Source organism: Porites lutea, chromosome 3, assembly GCF_958299795.1.
Source record: "Porites lutea chromosome 3, jaPorLute2.1, whole genome shotgun sequence".
Lineage (NCBI taxonomy): Eukaryota > Metazoa > Cnidaria > Anthozoa > Scleractinia > Poritidae > Porites > Porites lutea.
The window spans coordinates 20,170,166-20,189,107 of NC_133203.1; the positions used below are offsets into that span (position 1 = coordinate 20,170,166).

At 38.3% G+C, this 18,942-nt stretch overlaps 2 pseudogenes; both read left to right on the forward strand.

Moving 5' to 3' along the window:
• The first annotated feature begins 630 nt into the window (after positions 1-630).
• LOC140931859 (uncharacterized) lies at positions 631-2,684 on the forward strand (annotated as a pseudogene).
• A 1,427-nt stretch (positions 2,685-4,111) lies between these two features.
• LOC140931860 (uncharacterized) lies at positions 4,112-7,507 on the forward strand (annotated as a pseudogene).
• The last annotated feature ends 11,435 nt before the right edge of the window (positions 7,508-18,942 follow it).

Genomic DNA, 18,942 nt, shown 5'->3' on the forward strand with positions numbered 1-18,942 from the left:
CAAGGATTATGCAGAACCAGATGGTCGTTTTATCATTTTAGACATTAAGACGGTAGACTTATGTTTTACGCTTGTTAATCTTTACACTCCAAATAAGGATGACCCCCATTTCATCCAAGATGTTAAAAACCGAATATTCGAATTTGATTGCGATAACATCATCTTGGGTGGAGATTTTCACTTGATTAAAAATGCTAAATTGGACAAGGAAGGTGGCATTCTCGGCACCTCGCACCCGAAAGCGCTCACCGAAGTAGAACAAATTCAAATTAACCTTGACCTAGGTGATATCTGGCAGCAGAATTTTATAAGGTAGTATGGAGTGACATTGCCCCCTTTTTAGTGAATGCTATTAACTGCTCTTTGCAAAAGGAGCTACTATCGGTGACGCAGTGACAAGGTATTATTTCTCTTTTACAAAAGAAGGACAAAAACCCTCTTTTTCTAAAAAATTGGAGGCCAATTTCTCTTCTAAACTACGATTATAAAATCTCGTCTAAAGCGATAGGTAATCGAATAAAGCGGGTTCTTCCTACAATTATCAATGGTGATCAAAGTGACTTCTTGAAGGGACGCTCTATTGCAGAAAATGTTTTTCTAATTGACAGTATTATAAATTACGCAGGTAATATGAATAAACCGGGTTTATTGATGTTCATTGACTTTGAGAAGGCATTTGACTCGACAGAGTTGGCTTTTATAGAAAGAGCCCTTAACTATTTCAATTTTGGGCCCTCTCTAGTAAACTGGTTCAGATTATTTTATAATCAGGTCTCCAGTGCTATCCAGAACAATGGATGGGTCTCGGAGAGCTTTTCTTTAGGTAGAGGGGTCAGGCAAGGTTGCCTGATGTCGCCATATCTATTTATAATATCGGCCGAGATATTAGCCAACTTCATTAGGAGAGATAAAGACGTAAAAGGTTTTATGACGGGTGAAGTCAAACACAAGCTAAGCCAATTTGCTGATGACACGATGTTGATACTCGATGGCTCAGAGGGCTCTTTTTGTAGAGCAACCGAGGTTCTAGATGGGTTTCAAGTGACTTCTCGCCTTAAGGTAAATTATGAGAACACCAAAGTGCTCTGGGTGGGTTCGGCAAAAAACAGAGGCCCTACAGAGTGCAACAGGCCTGATATCTCCTGGGTGGAGGGGAAAGTCTTTGCATTAGGTGTGTGGTTCGCAACGGACAGAAACGAAATGCTCCGTTCTAACTATGATGAGAGGATTGGGAAAATAAAAAACGTTATGAAACATGGCAATTTAGGAGACTCACATTATTGGGAAAAAATCACTCTTATCAAAAGTCTTCGGGCCTCCCAACTCATTTATATTTTGACTCTTCTCCCTACTTATACAAACGCCCTGCAAACGGTCAACAAACTTCTTTTTTGAGTTCCTTTGGGACGGTAAAGGTGACAAGATTAAAAGAGAGCATATTATAAAGGATTATGAGCAGGGTGGTTTGAGGACGATTGATATACATACGTTCAATAAGTCTCTAAAGGCATCCTGGATCAAGAAGTACCTTGACCCGACAAATAATAGAAGATGGAAGTTTTTCTTTGATGTGAAAGAATTTGGGTGCATGAGAAGACACAAGTGATTTGCACTGTAAGTATTACGTACACTGGGCTTGTCTCTTTTGGGTGTCATAATCCAGTAGTTAATCCCATATTAAATGTCATGGATCAACTGGCTCAAGGCATCAACACTCTCAATTTAGCGTCTGGATAATCTTACTATGTCACTGTTCAGATGTCATGTTTTTTGCCCAGCTATCTTTTCTCTGCAGTTTCGTATTTCAAGCGCATGAGTCAGTAGCAGTAGAGATGGCACCAAAGAAGGGTTGCTCGCCCTTCACTCAGATCATCAGCCCTGAATTAAGTCCACAATTGAGCTCATACATTCCTAGTTTGAGAGTTTGTGGATCAACGCTGACACAATATATTAAGCATTTGCCTGTTGTTGCCAGTTTTCCAGATGATTTTCAAAGAATCGACAGTGCCTACATTCAGCTGCAAGATCGCCACCATTGCTTAAACAAGCAGTCTTCAAATGCAATGGAAATTGTCTGTTCCTCATTTGGGTTCATAACCACTCTGCTTCCCCATTCTTCTTTGAAAAGTTCTGAGTTCATTTTGCAGCTGAGAGATTTGCTGAACACTGTAGATCTCAGTGACATTTCTGTTGACGAGCAAAACGAAAGCCAAGCAAACAAAGAACAACCACGTGCTTCACAGCACTTGGAAATGCCAATGACACCAAGGAACAAGGCGTCTTCATCTGTGGCAATGACTTCCCCTTACAGTGGAAACTTGAAAAGAGCTAAAAACAAGAATGTTTCCCCAAATCTAAAGGAGATCAGTGAAAAGGAAGATTTGGATACTTCAGAAAAGGTGCTGTTGATGAAGCAGTGAAGCAGTCGCGTCATCAAGAACGTGCATAACGTGTGCGAAAGAAACGGGGAAAGTTTGGCAATGGTGCTTTCAAACATGTACATTTGGCGACCCAGAAACGAAGGGCATCGTCAATGAAATTAACGAGTAGTAAAGAGGAGTGTGGAAGAGCTAGTTAGCAATGATACAATGTCAAAGTATGTGGTGTGCCTGAGAGTTCCTGATTGGAAGCTTGTCCTCTTCCAGGTGATGGTGCAACGATACAACTGCAAGCCCCATTGTTGAAGCCCCTTATTTCTTTTGCTTTATTCCCCAAAGTGAAGCCTAGTATGAATGTTTATCAAAAGTGCCAGGAAATTTGGTTATTAAACATTAGGATTTTTTCTCGCTTAACAAGAGTTGGTGAACTGTAATGAGGATTACTTTTTTCAATTTGTATAAACAGATGGCGGTCCCACAACTGGTTATGAGAAGTGCTAATGAGTGTCAAGTATTCCTGGCTAGAATGTAATGTAATTCTCTTAACCTGCAACTTTTTGGATATAACATATGTGAGCCCATTGTGGACAGTCTTATGATTATACTAGAAGTATGTTTCTTGCAACACGTCCCAAGGCTGTGATTAGGGGAAGCATTATAAAAAATATGTTAAAAAAAGAAAGCAAAATCAAAACGACAAAAAACCATTTCATCCAGCATGAGTTGAACGGTGAGGGATGTAGCTAAGGAAAAGATAAGCAGGCTTTTCTCATTAGTCAAGCCAGCTTTTTTCCTCAACTTCATCTTCAAAATTCCCCCATGTCTTTTTTTTCAAGAGCAATTTAAGCCAGTAGTAAGCTCTTTTTCAGTTGGTGAAATAAGTTAGCAGCCAGCTCTAAGCGGCAAACTCAGGACCATTAACATATAAGATCATCACCCTACCCATTAATGTGCCATAACACCAAGTGTAAAATGTTACCTTTAAATTCTTTTCCCATGAAATTCTGCCACTAGATGCTGTTCGAACTGGTGGAGCTGTATTTATCAGTAATTCAAAAAATATATATAGGCAGGGTCTTAGTGGTAAAAGCCGTACCTTAACTCATTTCGTCACATTTGAAAAACATATAACTGACAATGTGATACAGTTTCTCATAAAACGGCCACAGAGTCCCTTGGTTACTACAGAGGTTGATTCTCCATATCATTTGTTTCCTAGGGCTAGTAGGAGACAGGAAACAAAGAATCAACCTAGATTAAAAAGGTTAACCTTTGCTTTCGATCACTTGCTTTCTGTTATTTTCTTAGAAATCCTTTCACATACCTGTTCCCATCAACTTGAACCAGATAAAGGCAGCTAAGAAGATGGTTATTGGGCTTTGCAAGGAATATATGGGGGTTAAGAAGGTGCCTCCTCCTATACAAGGTTTCTCTGTGAATTTGACCTCTGTTGTGGGGTTGATTGTAAGGTTACAAAGGCTGCACCAACTCTCTTCACTGGCATTGTGACTGATGATGAAGCTTGATGGGAGACCATTTTGATGTAAAATCATGTACTAATGCATGCTGTCTATGCAGTTTTGTTTTAATGATTATTATTATTTTGCTTATAAAAATTTCATTCCCTTTTATAATTATCCATACCAAGAATTTATTATCATTGTACATCCATAATTGATTTGAGCACCTTTTTATTTACAAGCATTGGAGATTTATTTTCCTGTAAGTTTAGTATGTTAAGTTTTGCTTTCCCACTTCTGTTATCAAACTTAGTTGTATTGGACAACAAGACCTTGATTTTTCTTTTGGTGAAGAAGATGAATGCTGCTTCATGTAAGGTGGTGGAGGTGTCAGTGTCAAGTTCTGTTTCATCTGCAATGCCATCAGGGTAAAGTACTCAAATAATATAGGAATTAGTACAGGGCAACTACAACTTGTGCTGTTAAAGTCGAGGTGCATAAAAGTGCTGCATCAGTTAATCAACTTTTTTGCACTGATTTCAGATGACTTTGATCTTTACTAATATTAGGGAAAATAGTCAGCGAGTGTCTATTTAAATGTTCGCAAAACATAGCCAAAGTCTTAAAAGTCAGCGAGTGATGAAAACATCAAGCAGCTTTAATTCAGTAAACGCCTTTCAACATTGTACAGTACTTATTTAAAGGTCATTCTGCCTTAAATCGTTTAAAAATCACTGAAATCGTGCATACATGTACTGTGAAAAGAATAGGGTTCATGCGGAGTCATGAATTCGTGTCAAAAAGTCTTGATTTCTAACACCTGGAAAAAGTCTTGAAAATGGAGATAAAGGCTAGAAAAATAATTCAAAGTCTGGAGTTTTTTATAGCTACAAAAAGTGCTTGATCAGTGAATTTTTTCCCTGTGGTCAATTCAATCTCGACGGTGGCTAAGACATTTAATCACAGAATGAGAAGTTTCATAATTTTTTTTTGTCCCCATTGCACGATGATTACAGTACGTTTGCAGTGCACCCTGAAAAAAGCTTGGTTCCTGCGTTTTTTCAAAAGTCTCTATTGGTCAACTATTTGATAACCTTGAGTCTGGAGAAATACATTCATGTATTGGAAAAAGTCTTGAATTTTGGGTCCAAAATTCTGTATGAACTCTGAAGAGGATAATCAGAAGCATGATAAATGCCTGTTTATAAATTGTAATTCTATCTGAAATTGTAGATTTTTCTAACTTATTTCAACATTGTGCTGTTATTCAGTTTGATTAGAGTACTTTTTTGTCAGGGTTGCAAACGTCATGATGTTGCTCCAGATGAGACAGGTCTAGATTGCCTCAGAAGTAAATGCAATATAGGAAGGTGTGTAGACATTTTGATCGTTGTCATACTTCATTACATTCAAAAACACAAAGGGGATTTTCTTACCTTTTCATAACAAAATGAATTTTGTAGCTCATGGTGAAGAGACTTATACTAAAGCATGAACTGAAATAAAGTGAATGGTTTGGGCTCTTTTAAGTCTTACCAGTAAACTAAAATCCTCATTCAGGAGTTTTGGCCAAACTTGGAAGATTGCCAGAAACTGTCTTTATACTGTCAGGAAAGTAATAATCATAGTTTGGTAATGAAGAAACAAAAACAAAAACATATTCAGAGAAAAACATGAAATAATTCATTGCTTCAGAAAATCAATCATTCTTTGAAAATGCCTTGTAGATCAACTGGTCTACGAGATGACCTAGTTTTTCCTTTTGGATGAAGAGCTTTGCAACATTCAACTTTGGGCTCTCCACATGGGGATGCGCAACACTGAACAGTTGTTGGGATCCATTGGTCATCTTGCACACAAGATGGATTCCTTAGCAGAGGCCAATGCTGCCCTGAAAAACTATGGCCCAGAGTCATTTCATGGCGACCGTATCTCGGTAAAAAAAGTCAGATCAGCAGTCTGGTATTACAAAGCAGAATATCCATGTCAGTTCCATGTCCGGTAAGACATTTCCTAAAAATGTCTTCAAGAGATGTTTTCTATAGGCCTTCTGTAAAGACTCTTTTTAATTACTGTTGGGCATCAGCCGGCCGCAGACCATATTCTTGAGCGATTTGAGATTTTTTGTTCAATGGTTCAATGGTTCAATCAATCTGTGACTGCTGCACTGTGCAATCAGTGGCATGCTTAACCAAGTGCTTGGCTGACGTGCCTGTTTTTCTCTTAGGAGCAACCCGCCATTTTGTTTGGCTCTCATGTAAGGTCTGTGCAGAAATCGTAGTTCATCGGATGTTTGCTGTCTTTTTAAACAGCCCAAACGGTAAGAACAGTTCAAGAAGTATTGTACAGAACATTTTTTCAGTTTATTTTTTTTAATCTAGGCTTCAAGATTAGTTATAGCCAGTATTCTTTTGTCACACAGATTGTTATCTCGGGAATCAGGATTGTAAGTTACATTTAAGCAATAGAAAACGTTTGCCATGTTTGCATAGCCTGGTATAAACACGAGAGGGGTTGGGAGAACTCGAGACAGTTATGCAAACCCGAGAGTGTTTATATCAGGCTATGCAAACATAGGAAAAAGTTTTCTATTGCTTTTAGAAAACAACTATCCCGAGAAAAAAACGCAAAACTCTTTGTTAGGCACTGATTACAAGATAAATTCTTACCAGTCGCAAAATCTTGTCCACGAAGTCTTGCACGCGTAAGCAGTTCTTGTTTTGCAAAAAGACGCTTTGCAAAATATGGATTTTTGTCGCTTAAAATGTCACCTTAAGCGCAGAAAAATTGACTCACCTTCTTTGTAACGATTTTCCATGTTTCAGCCGACTAAGGAATGGGTAAATGAAGTAAACTTGTCGAGATTTGAACCTGAAAACTTCTTGAAATTCGCGCTTGCGTGATTAGCGCGCAAAAAGCCAAACAACTTGACGCCACAACCATGTTTACATACGCTCATGCAAACACTCCTCTCAGGCAATCAGAGTGTGTACTATCTTAGTAATTTTGTAAAAGTGAACAGCATGTGCTGTACGTCTACCGGACCTGTGAATAAACAAGTTTTGGCCTTTCGGTTATTTGTTTGCAACTCATCTCATCATATGTACGATGATTGTTCAATGAAGAAACAGCCTATCAGCACCGCTGTTGTTTTAGAATTTCATGAAATATTAAAATGAATTACAAAATCGTATTGAAACCTTTGCGAGTTATCTGAATGTAAGAATATTTGTCATCGTGATTGGTTCATTTTTTATATTACGCTCGGAGTGTTTCATAATTCCCACAAGTGTAAGTTATTGACTTTAATAAAAAAAATTCATATGTTCAACTGTGGTACAAACTGTCGTTGTCCTATTCGCATCGCAACTAATACCCTGTAGCAGAGAAAGATTGAAGGGCCTCTGCTCGCAGGGTACGCAACTAACGGCAGCACCTCCCTTCTCAATGAGAACTTCTAGTTTACTCTCATGCTGTTGTGTGTCAGGTCCAACTGAACGGGAAATCCTCCAACACCTTGAAGACATTGTGGAGCTTTCCCTACCGTTGCAAATATAAGAAGCCTTACCAAGATGTGAACACAGGAAAAAATTTGATCTCAAACAGAGTTACATTTTACCAGGCTCGTGTTAGTAAGAAGTGAGTATTATTTTTATACTTGCAACTTGATTTTAACATCATTAAGTCAAGTTCACTGGTAATGTGTATTCACTGAGTTCATACAACATCCAGACGATCCGTCAGAGTGCGCTTTATGAATCAAATACCTCTGTGAGTATTTCTTTAATTGCTACAGTCTCCTATGTACTTTGCCCATCCTATGACTAATTCCATCACACAGCAGCTTGGAATTAATGGAGCTCCATTAACTGACAGCTACTGTGTGTGGAAATATAGGTGAGCCCAAGATTATAGTGTGAACCACTGCTTAATAATGTTAAAGCAGTATGTCTGATGCTGGAAGTTAACAACATAGGTAGGGAGTATCACAAATAAAATTTACTGTCAGATTCTTTTCTTTGATATTGATATCTTGTATATGATCAAGAGGAAAAATGCTTTTGGTTCTTATTGTCATTTTGATTTCCAAAGTTTGTCACATTTGATTTCTCCAATGGATTCTGGATTTTCAAAATTTGTCGCATTTGAGTTTTCAAATGACACTTGATTTCCAAAATTTGTCGTGTTTGATTTCTCAAATGACACGCGAGTTTGATTTCCAAAATTTCTCGATTTTTATTACTAATGAACATGTTTCCAAGTTTGTTGTCTATGATTTCTGGAATGCATTTTTGAGTTTCGATCTTTTCCCATTTGATATCTTAAGGAACTGTTTGATTTCCAAAATCAGGTCGTTTGATATCTTGTGAAATCATTTTAAATTTGGTTAAACAAAATTACATGGACCTACCTCTCCAAGTTCACCAAGGTACAAATTATAACACTGCTAATTATACAAACCTATCAACAATGTCCATTAGCCATAACCTTCAATTCAAAGTAACAATCCATTAACGTGTAACGGTAAGTTTCTGATCTTTGATACTTTACATGATTCATTGTTGCAACTGTATTTCACAACCAGGTGCTCCGTAAAATTAAGAAATTAAATACTCAGTAAAATTTTGTTGCTCTTTGACCATCATCTTTGCGCTTCGAAATTTCGTACGGATTACTATGACTGAACATGCACAGTCACGAAAGGACAGGTTGTACGTCACATGCAGAGTCAACTGGGCTAGAGAATAACTGTCTCTCGATTTCCTGTGTTTCTTTTTGCCCACATGTCGCAATGGCTGAGAATATAAGCTCTGAGTATGAAAATAATGCAACCAAAGGATCAACAACCTGTTCCACTAAAATTTTTTTTTGTTCATAGAAGAAAGAGGAATTTTTCACACTCAAGCGTCACTTCAAGTTCCTTGACCATATATCTACAGTAGGAAAATGTTCTGATTCAACCTCAAAAGCACATGTTCAAGTGATGACTCAGAAAACAGTCAAGAATATGCCATCATCGAAACTTCTGAAAAAAAGAAATGTCGTGGTCCCGAGAATGATGATCGCCAGATGTGTTCACTCCCTGAGGACAGACTTCATATGGACCCTAATGATATAAGTGGCGACCCCTGCTTTGAAAAAGTTTGTGAAAAGGAGTTAAGCAACATCGCAGGTTACTGTTATGAAAGTCCAGACAGTGTGCTGGGAAGCATCTACAGCAATGAATGCAGCTCTGAAGAAATTATATTAGGAGACATTGGTGATGACAGCGAGCCAGACGATTCCCCAAAGAATGAACATGAAAGTTCCTTCTATCCAGGTTCGACTTTCACTTATGGCAATTTTGATGTACTGTTGTTAGCCTTCTTTAAAAAACATATTTCAGAATCTGCAAAGGGAGACTTGTTGAAGTTACAGGAACTAACTTTGCCCGATGGCAACAATACAGCTACCTCTTCCTACTGAGACTGTCTACTCCCCCACAGTCTTATTGAGCTCTGCCCAAAATGCCATGAGAAAGTCGAAAAGGAATTGTGTAAAAACGAAGATTGTGAAGACAAAGGTGTGAAAATCGACCCACTTAGATCTTTTGTTCTGTCATTAAAACCGCAAATTTAAAGATTAATTCAAGGTAAGAAACCAACCATTTGTGTATTTCTTTTTGGGTTCCAGTTTTGTTCTTGACCGGGGTCATCAGTGGGGCTTCTGTTCAGACAACACATAGGAATTATCCCAGGAGGAGGGGGGGGGGGGTGCGAAAAATTTCGCATATATGGTGCCGCCCAGAGTCTTAAACCCTGACCCTATTTAAGGAGGAGACAAATGAAAACTCATACCCAATTCTATAGCCCAAAACTAAAGAATGAGCTCCAATTAAAGGAAAAAGTGAGAATTAAAAGGAAACACACAATACTCTTAGGTACAGTTCAGTTGAAACAGATTTGTTTTTTTATGCAGCGGGGCATTTAAATGCACATGATATTACTCTATATGAGGATCACACCTGGATTACAGCACTGGCACATACCTTATTTACCCCATACATTGGGTGTACCCTCTGTCGCCCCCCCCCCCCCCCCTTTATTTCTTTTCTGACAGGAAATACTTAATGTAATTGATTTCAGGAACGAAAGTATTTTAACTGGCCCTGGAATACAGATATCAACAGAATTTGGCCAAAAGAAACCTAATCTACACCTGAAAGGCTATTAAAGGAAGTACCCAACCCCAAGTTATCTTGACAGTTTAGAGTGCATTATGCTCATTGAGACAGTTAATGTCAAAGTGATCATGAAACACAAGAAAATTAACATTCCAGTTGTTTGCTCAGACATGCCACTACCAATAGTGTGCTACTGTAGGTTAACTTCATCGGCTAGTATCATTGTTTCTATGTTAAATTTTAGAACATTGGAAACAAGTTGTCGAGCACAGTGAGTAAATAATGAGTATCTGAGGGACATACAGGATGGCAGAGTTTATCAAAAGTTTTCCACAATGAACCGCATGCAAGAGGGAAAAGAGTTTTTTCAATAGTCATGAGTTGTGATGGGGCTCCTCTCATAAAGTCAAAGAGCTTCAGCATTTGGCCACTGATGTGCTTCCTTGTGGAATTACCCTCCCAAGAAAGGTACATGTTTGATAACATTCTACTGACTGGGCTCTGGTATGGCAAATCTAAACCAAATGTGCCAGTTTTCCCTAAACATTTTGTAAACGAGCTGTCTGACCTGGCAAATGGTACTGACTTTGAATATGATACTGGCCAACCAATACCTTCTGTTTGTCGTATTCAATCAATAGTACCCGATCTTCCTGCCAAAGCTCTTTTCCTCAATATTAAGCAGTTCAATGGCCAGTTTGTTTGCGGCACCTGCAGGCACCCTGGTCTTTATGACAGGGAGTTGAAGGCAAGAGTGTATGAATACACAACTGACACGGTATCTCTGAGGACAGCAGAGGAATGAAGAAGGTTTGCAAACATAGCCGAGAGAACAGGTCATACTTTGTTTGGAATTAAGGGATAGCATGCCTTTGGACAATTTCGTGACATCCTCGATAATGTTCCAATTGACTGGATGCACTGTGTCTGTGAAGGAATTCTCAAGAGACAGCTTTTTAACAGGTGGCTCAATCCAAATTTTGCTTCAGAATCGTACAGCCTGGTGGGATTTGCAGTAGAAGTCAATGAGATACTTTTGTCCGTTCAAGTACCTCATGACTGCAACAGAAAGCCACGTAGCCTTGATGATCTTAAACACTGGAAAGCATCAGAATTTCGTTTATTTGTTCTTTTTACTAGGTTACCTCGCCTTCAAGATGCTGTTCTTAGCGATCATTTGTATCACTTTGCTCTTCTTACCACTGCTTTGCGTAAATTGCATTTGGTTCCTTTGTCGAAAGTTTGTGTTGAGAAATCCCAGGTTTTATTGGATAACGTTGTAAGACTCCTTCCAAATCTTTATGACAACAAGAGTGTACCTTCAACAGCCACTCTCTGCTTCATTTTCCTTACCAGGTACTTGACCATGGTTCCCTGTCTTTCACATCTGTGTTTGTTTTTTAAGCTTTTTGAAGCTAGCAAATCTCAAGAGTTTATACTCTGGAGCAGAGACTATGTTAAAGGAAACTGCAAAGATATTCCAGCTGCTGCTAGATTTGCACAGCATCTGCTGCTTGAAAGTGAAAATGTGAGAATAATAGATGGAGGAATGCTTCTTCATGAGCCTGTGCTTTACAAGAAGCTCGATGATCAGTTTCATAATGTCCTTCATAAAACATTTGGTGTGGGAGCTGATGCAGAACACTTGGTATCCTACCGGCTAACAAAAGATCATGTTACTTTTCACAGTACAATGTACCCCAGAAGAGGCAATTCCTGCAGTTACCTCATAGAGTGCCATTCGCATGGAAGGGTGGTCTTTAGCAGAGTGTGTGTTATATTTCTTATGAAAATATCACTTACGCGTTACTACTGAAATACAACATAGGTTTAAATGTATGCCAAGGGCTTCCCCTGCCACAAGATGTCGTTCTACAAGAAATTGTCAGAAGAACTTTTCCGGGGCAAGATTTTATGGAAGTTCAGGAAACAAACATTCCAACGATTGTTAACTGTAATGCTATTGTGAATAGGTGCTTGGAAGTTGAAGGCCGCAAGGATGGGAAGATTTTTATTACTGTGTTGGACACAACATATGAACATGATTAGGTGAACATTGGGGACTGATAACACCCACAGATGTCATTAGATGCAAAAATAATGGTAATACCGGTAGCAGAGCTGTCATTAGGGGCCGTAACCCATAACACCTGTTACAGCTGAGCTCAGTCGGTGTTATGGGTGATGGTTGCTGTGTAATGAATATTCACAGGGCAGAACAAATTGAAATTTATTTGTAAACTTTTACCTTCTAAAAGAAATATATTTGTTGACTTGTGTTGTCTGTGTTACTGATTCTAAGACATGTTTTGGGTAAAAACTTAAACCTTTTCTCGTAAAAAAAACCTTCCGATAACATCCCTGATCAATCGTTGTTGAATTCCGACACCATTTTCAGCAGCAAAACTCATTATGCAAATCGCCATGCTTAAGGTAAATGGGATTCTGCTGACCATTTTTCATGGTTTAATGTTGCGTGACCACTATTCCATGTGGGTAGTTATCTTTTTGCATGGTGGAAGTTTACCTTTATTCATGATTTCGCCATGAACTAAAGGAAGGAACCCGCATCAAGGCAACCTGGAATCAACAGTCCCAACAGACGGCAGCAAATGGAGGTGATAAAGCAGCCTGACAGCAAAGACCTGCAAACATGACTCAGTTTGTTCAGCCGTACAAATTCAGCCTGTCACATCCACAGTAGACACAAACGTTATGCTGAAAACCTTGGAACAAAAATTCCCAGAGTGCAAAGGTGGCGACCAATTTCATTCTTTTTACAACTGTAAAGATGATGGTTCTAATTATGAAGATGGCTATTAGTCATCTTCACATGTATGGTGAGAGACTCAGTTGCCAATTATGCGTATGAAACAATCAATTTTACACTAAGCTGTTGAAGAAATTAACAACTTTATTCATCTCTGTAAAATGTAAATGCTAAAATGTATTAGTAAAGAGAAGAAGGTATTAATTCACACACGTGAATGCAGAATACAGCAAAAAGGACCACTCATGAAGTTTGAGTCAAAGTACTTACAATATGCACTTCACTATTTTCATAACACTAATAATTGTTTTTGCCCTGTTTTATTTGCATTACTTTTTAATTGAAAAAATTAAAAAGTACTGCCCCAGAGTGCAGGAAAATGCACTTCCGAGAGTCTAATTTCAAAAAAATTTTCTGGGGGGGGCAGGCCCCCACACCCCCCTAAAAGCTCAGGCCCTTTGGGCTTTGGTTTACATGGCCTTAGCCCATGTGCTTATATGTTATAGCTGAAATCTTAGATGTTACGCCTGCTTTAAAACTTAATCACAGCCCTGGGTAGTAATAATAATACTACTACTACTACTTATAATAATGATCGTAATAATAATAATAGTATACAAATGAATGCACTGCCCCATTGACATCAACTGAACATTAATGTTGGTTGTAAATATTTGATTTATAAAATTGGAACACGATTCAATAGGTTTTGTAATTTGTACTCAGAAGTTGCGATAAGCTAAATTCAAAGAGCAGGTTTAATGAAGGAAACAATATTTTAATCTGTGTTTAACTATACAACTCTTCGTTAAGCTTTGGTGTTAATGGGGCCAGTATCCTAAACCCTCTCTGATCTGTTTATTGAGGGAATTAAATTGGAATTGACACTTTTCTCTCTCTTTTTAATGAAAGCCCAAAAATTGTAATTTGCAAGATAATTTTAACAGGTAGTTTAGACTAAGCCTGGTTTCAATCATTTTTTACAAATATTACAGGGTTAACAGTGGCTTATTTTCAGCCAATCAGCCAGTATTCCGCTTTACGTAATTAAGATTGTATAATTTTTTTGAAAGTTGATCCTAGTAAGATCTTGACTTCTTCAAAACCTTAATTTACATTAATAATATGTTTTCATTTAAAAGAGATGTTATTGAGGCTCATCCTTGATGTAAGCTAAAACCTGCTGCACCAGCAACTGACGTAAAACAAAGATAACTTTTAACAAGACAACACAATGGAATCTAGAAAAACATATTACCAAAGAAAGAAGAAGTTCACAGGTTACACCGACATAAACTCATCATTGATAAATTGTATTGTATGTTTCGCAACTTCAGTCTGACTAGGATCTGTTCTTAATAATATCAGGAAAATGATTAACACAACTCAATCTCTTGAGAGGGCCATACAGATCTGAGTTACTTGAAAACTTAATTTTGGCACCTTATTATTTACGTTCTTGTTAAGATCTTATTGCGTTTTCTTTAAGAATCTTGAGTTTCTTACTAGGGAATTCTTACTAAGATACTTAGAGTAACTTAACAAGATCTTATTAAGATCGTATTAAGATCTTGATATCTTAATAAGATCTTAATCTTAATAACAAGATTAATAACATTAACAACAAAGTAACAAAAAACGTTGAAATTTTCTTCAAGCCTAGATAGTATGTGCTTATGAGTATACTCAAACAACTGTACTATACTCTCATATATTCGTATCTAACGTATGGATTAATGAGCTGGGGTACTGCGTACCAAACTGAGTTAAATGAATCAACATAAGTCAAAACAACTGAATTCGCTTTATACATATTCTGGATTCCACATGCAAAAATCTCCCATATTCCAGAATCCGGATTCACCTTAAATGGGGGCAGTATATTGGTTTGCTGTAGTAATGAACCTGACACATGTCAACAAAACGTAGTTAAAGGTCCATGTTTTCGACACAGATCAATCAGAAAGGACCGAAGAGGATGGAAGAAGCTGAAAGCAGATTCAGGGATTGGAAAAAGCCAAAGGAAACAAGCAGCTTGATGTGAATCCACCAAAGCGACAATGTCGCAAGCCGGGTGGTGGTCATAGCGGAAAAAGGCCGAATTTCGGTCGAAAATAAAGCATCCATAAAGTGAGTTATTGGGTTTGAAAAAGTTTATCAACTTTCACTTTAATGATGGTAATGATGGTAACGAGTGGAGTGGTCTAATTAAAGTGGTAACGACCAAGAGGAGGAAATGCGATACAAGGTTGACACCGCTTTTGCCAAAATTGACGAATGGAAAGCCCACATCCTTCGGGCAGCCCACCAGGATGGTGCAAAAAGTGACATAATTGACAATTTGTTGACAAGCAAGGTCTTGCTGATTATGGATTGGGCCATAAAAGTTTTGCCAGCCAGTTTCAGAGAAACACAGCGGGACTGGTTTGGCAAAAAGGGAAAATCGTCGTATGTGACAGCTGCAGTGACTAAGACTGAACATGAGGAGATAGAGGTAATCACCAGAAAATGGCTAGTGTAGAACCGTCTGGTTTGATTGAAACTATGTGGTTAAATTCTAATGGAAGGGGGGTGTTTTATCAAGTTAGAAATATGCTCCCATGAAAATGTTATTTGGGTAATGACGGCGTCGCATGACACCAGATGCCTAAATGTATCTGGAGTAGTTCAACCCATTGCTAAGTCTGTCTTTGACTTTTTTCCCCAGGCCCAAACCTACATCCATTTGTCGAAGAATGTACTCAAAATTGGTTTGCTGTGGCTTCAATCATAGAGCACACACTAACAACGCTAAACGTGGCAAATCTGAACATTCAAGAGGCAATGCAGGATGCTACCATTGTGCTTACCTAATCTTGTCACTTCTTAGCATTGGAGAGCGTGCAGGTATTATGATAAAGAGATACGACTTTAGTGATCCACAGGCCGGAAAAGATGTTTGCGATAGAAGAACTGCTGCACTGAAGGCTCACATGCGACGTTACATAAATAAAGGTAAGATTTTTTATTGTTTGTCACTTTGGGCCAGTGCAACAAAGAAAAACATTGCTCAGCTTCAGAAAGTGCGGCTACACCACCCCCACATTAAAGCAACTTGAAAAGTTGCCAGTGGCTTGGCAACTTGAGGTGAAAGACGCTGTACCCTGGCACATCTGTTGTTCACTCTCTAAATACTATACACAGAAACAAGTTGGATGTACTGCTATTCTGAGCAGCTACCGGTCAGCGGTCATTTGTGTACAGAGCCACCCGGCTATGGAATGAAGTTGACCTCGGACTCTAACTGATGTGAATAATTTGATTAATTTTATGTATGTTCTTACTGGAAAGTCGCGCTTGTGAACATTTTATAGTTTCATAGAACCTAGACCTAGACTCTTTTTATACCAGCCAGTATAGTTTTCATCCGTATTTCTAGTTTTTGGATGCATTTGTTGCTAAAAAAAAAAAAAATTTAATCGAGTGACAAATAAAATTGCTACAGACATAAAAACTGCTATTGATTCCTATGGTGGAGTTAAAGGGTGCCATGCAGCAGTTGTGAAGATTCAGGAGTCTAACCAAACAATGAAGAAGCACACAATGACCGGAATTCAGGCTCTCAATAATTTCAGCTTCGAGTCAGCTGGTTTGCGAGTATGGAGGGCCTACAATGTGGAGTCTGGAAAGCTTTTCACACCAACACAGGTGAAGCCATTTGGTTTGCCTCAGGGGCCTACTGGTCTCCAAGTCGTGCAGCCCTTTAGCATACCATGGGAGGATGTTAGTGTCTTTAGATCTGTGTCAACAAGGGTGAAGTGCGTGTGTCCTCAACCTTGTCCTCCACAACCTGTTGAAGATTCCCCGGCTGATGAAGCTACACGAGCTTTCTTCTCCTGTCCTGAGGAAGGATGCAGAAAGACATACCAGTCTTTTACAAATCTGCAGAAACACCTGGATGTGGGTAAACATCTTGTAAAATTAGAGAGAGAATCGACCTTCGACAGTGTAAAGAAGAAATGGGCTGAGATGTGCAAAGAGGTCTGGGGGAGCTACATACACAGAGAAACAGCTTCCAACCCGCAAACATCTAGGTATGATCCCACTTGCCAGATCTCCAGCGGATGGGCATTAAAAACATCATGAAAAGCAACACGCTTTACTGAAAAAGTAAAGACACATCTGAAACAGATATTCATGGAAGGTGAGGAGACAGGAAGGAAGGCAAGAGCATTTGATGTGTGTAGGAAATGAGAGCTGTTCGTGATGAAAAAAATATTTAGCAAAGAGGAGTGGCTGACTACAGAGCAAATAGCCCTATACTTCAGCAGATTGTCTGTGCTGTATAGAAGTTAACGTCTAGCCATAGAACAAGCTGATCAAGATGAAGAGGAAGACTTCGTTGGAGAAGCATTAGGGGGACTGGGTAAGATTTTTTAAGATTTCCCAAGATTTCCTACTGCCTCTTTTGAAAATGTCTCAATTGGATTTCAGCATGAGCCCATAATGGCTTCTGTTTTCAGCTGTTTATTGGGCCATTATGCATACATAAACGAAAATGTATATCACGCAAACTTGCTCGGGTGTAATCAGAGTATAAATACAGTATTTACCATTGTTGTACGATTTTGAACGAGACGTTGTTTCGTGCTCGATTACATGGAATAACAGATAGCTTTAACCGCTGACTAGAAATAACAACATCTCCGGGCTCATTTTCTTAACTGGTTGCCATGTTTGACCTGTGTATTTCAACTTGTTGCTGTGTCAAGTCTTTAATTTATCGTTTCTTTCGCTAAAATAGAATTAAATACACTTGCTAAACTCCGAAATTTACTGGCAAGAGCAAAATAAAGTATATGAGATAGAAGTCTAGTCAGGAAGCATTCATTTGAGGCCGCTGGAATGTAGTGTCAGTGTATTAATTTTTATACTAACTGTCAAGGTCAAGTTTATGACCATTTAATCATAATTCAAATTTCACGCTAAAAATAGATAAAGATTAGCCAGGATCGTTTATTTTGAACACACGGCAGATTTAAAATGAAGAGAAATACTTGCTCGCTCGTTCCAACACGAGGGTTCTTATTAATAGAATCTGGATGCTATTAAACTTAATATTACCATCATTTTGGTAGGTACAGTAATGAAATTTGCTTTCATGTATGACCCATATGTAAGAAATACTGTAAGAAGACACTACTTATTTCACTGTTTGGGAATTTGAATAAACTTATCAGATACCATTTTGTTTTCTTAGATTTGTTCCCTCTGTCTTGGAGGAAACCAGTTCATGTCACGGTGCTTAGACTGCTTTTAAAACCAAAACATGACAGATGCCAAAAATTTTATTTGCCATTTTATACGTCTAAGGATAGCTTTAAGTCTCTGTAAAAACAGATTTGAAAAAGGACATTGGATTTTTCAGATATTTGGATCTAAACTTGAGCTATTTTCTCTAATTTCATAATCTTCTGTGACATGGGTATGCACTGACATCCCTTGATTGGCACCTGTCACTCCAAATGACTTGAAACTGCAAGTATCAACTGGTAAAGGATTGACCTTTATTTGTGTTGAAGGGGTTAAAAATTCATTGTACCTTGTAACCAGGAGCAGTGTCCAATTTTGATGATTATTTTCGTGAAATTTTGATGATTAAGGGCAAAAATCCAGGGGGTGGTCTAACTCCCAAGGGAATAGTTGGAAATCAGACTCTCTTTGTCTTTGAGAGTTATTGGGTGGGTCCTTCAATCTGAACAAGTTTCATCCAAATCGGAGCGATAGCTTGTGTCATGCCTGCCTGGTCCTCTCATGGACACAGTCTTAATGACAAATCAGCCTCAAAATGTTCTTCAATTTTTATTTAGTAATACTATCCCAAACATGTTGCTAGAGGTAAATTTAGCATATTTTAGGGAAGTAAAATAAATAATTATTCTGTAATTTGATTTCATTAACAAATGAAGTAATCTGACAGCAAACATAAACTTACATGTTTTGTAATTATAACACTTTTTCCATTTTATAGGAACATGTTACAATTTTCAGGCTCATCTTGTTCTTATAAAAATGGGGCTTTATTGGCCAAATTTCAGCCTGGTGTTCTTAATCCATTTGTTCTTATGTGCGGGTGTTAACTGTTTTTCTTATAAAACAGCACTTGACAAAGCTGCATTATCCACACTTTCT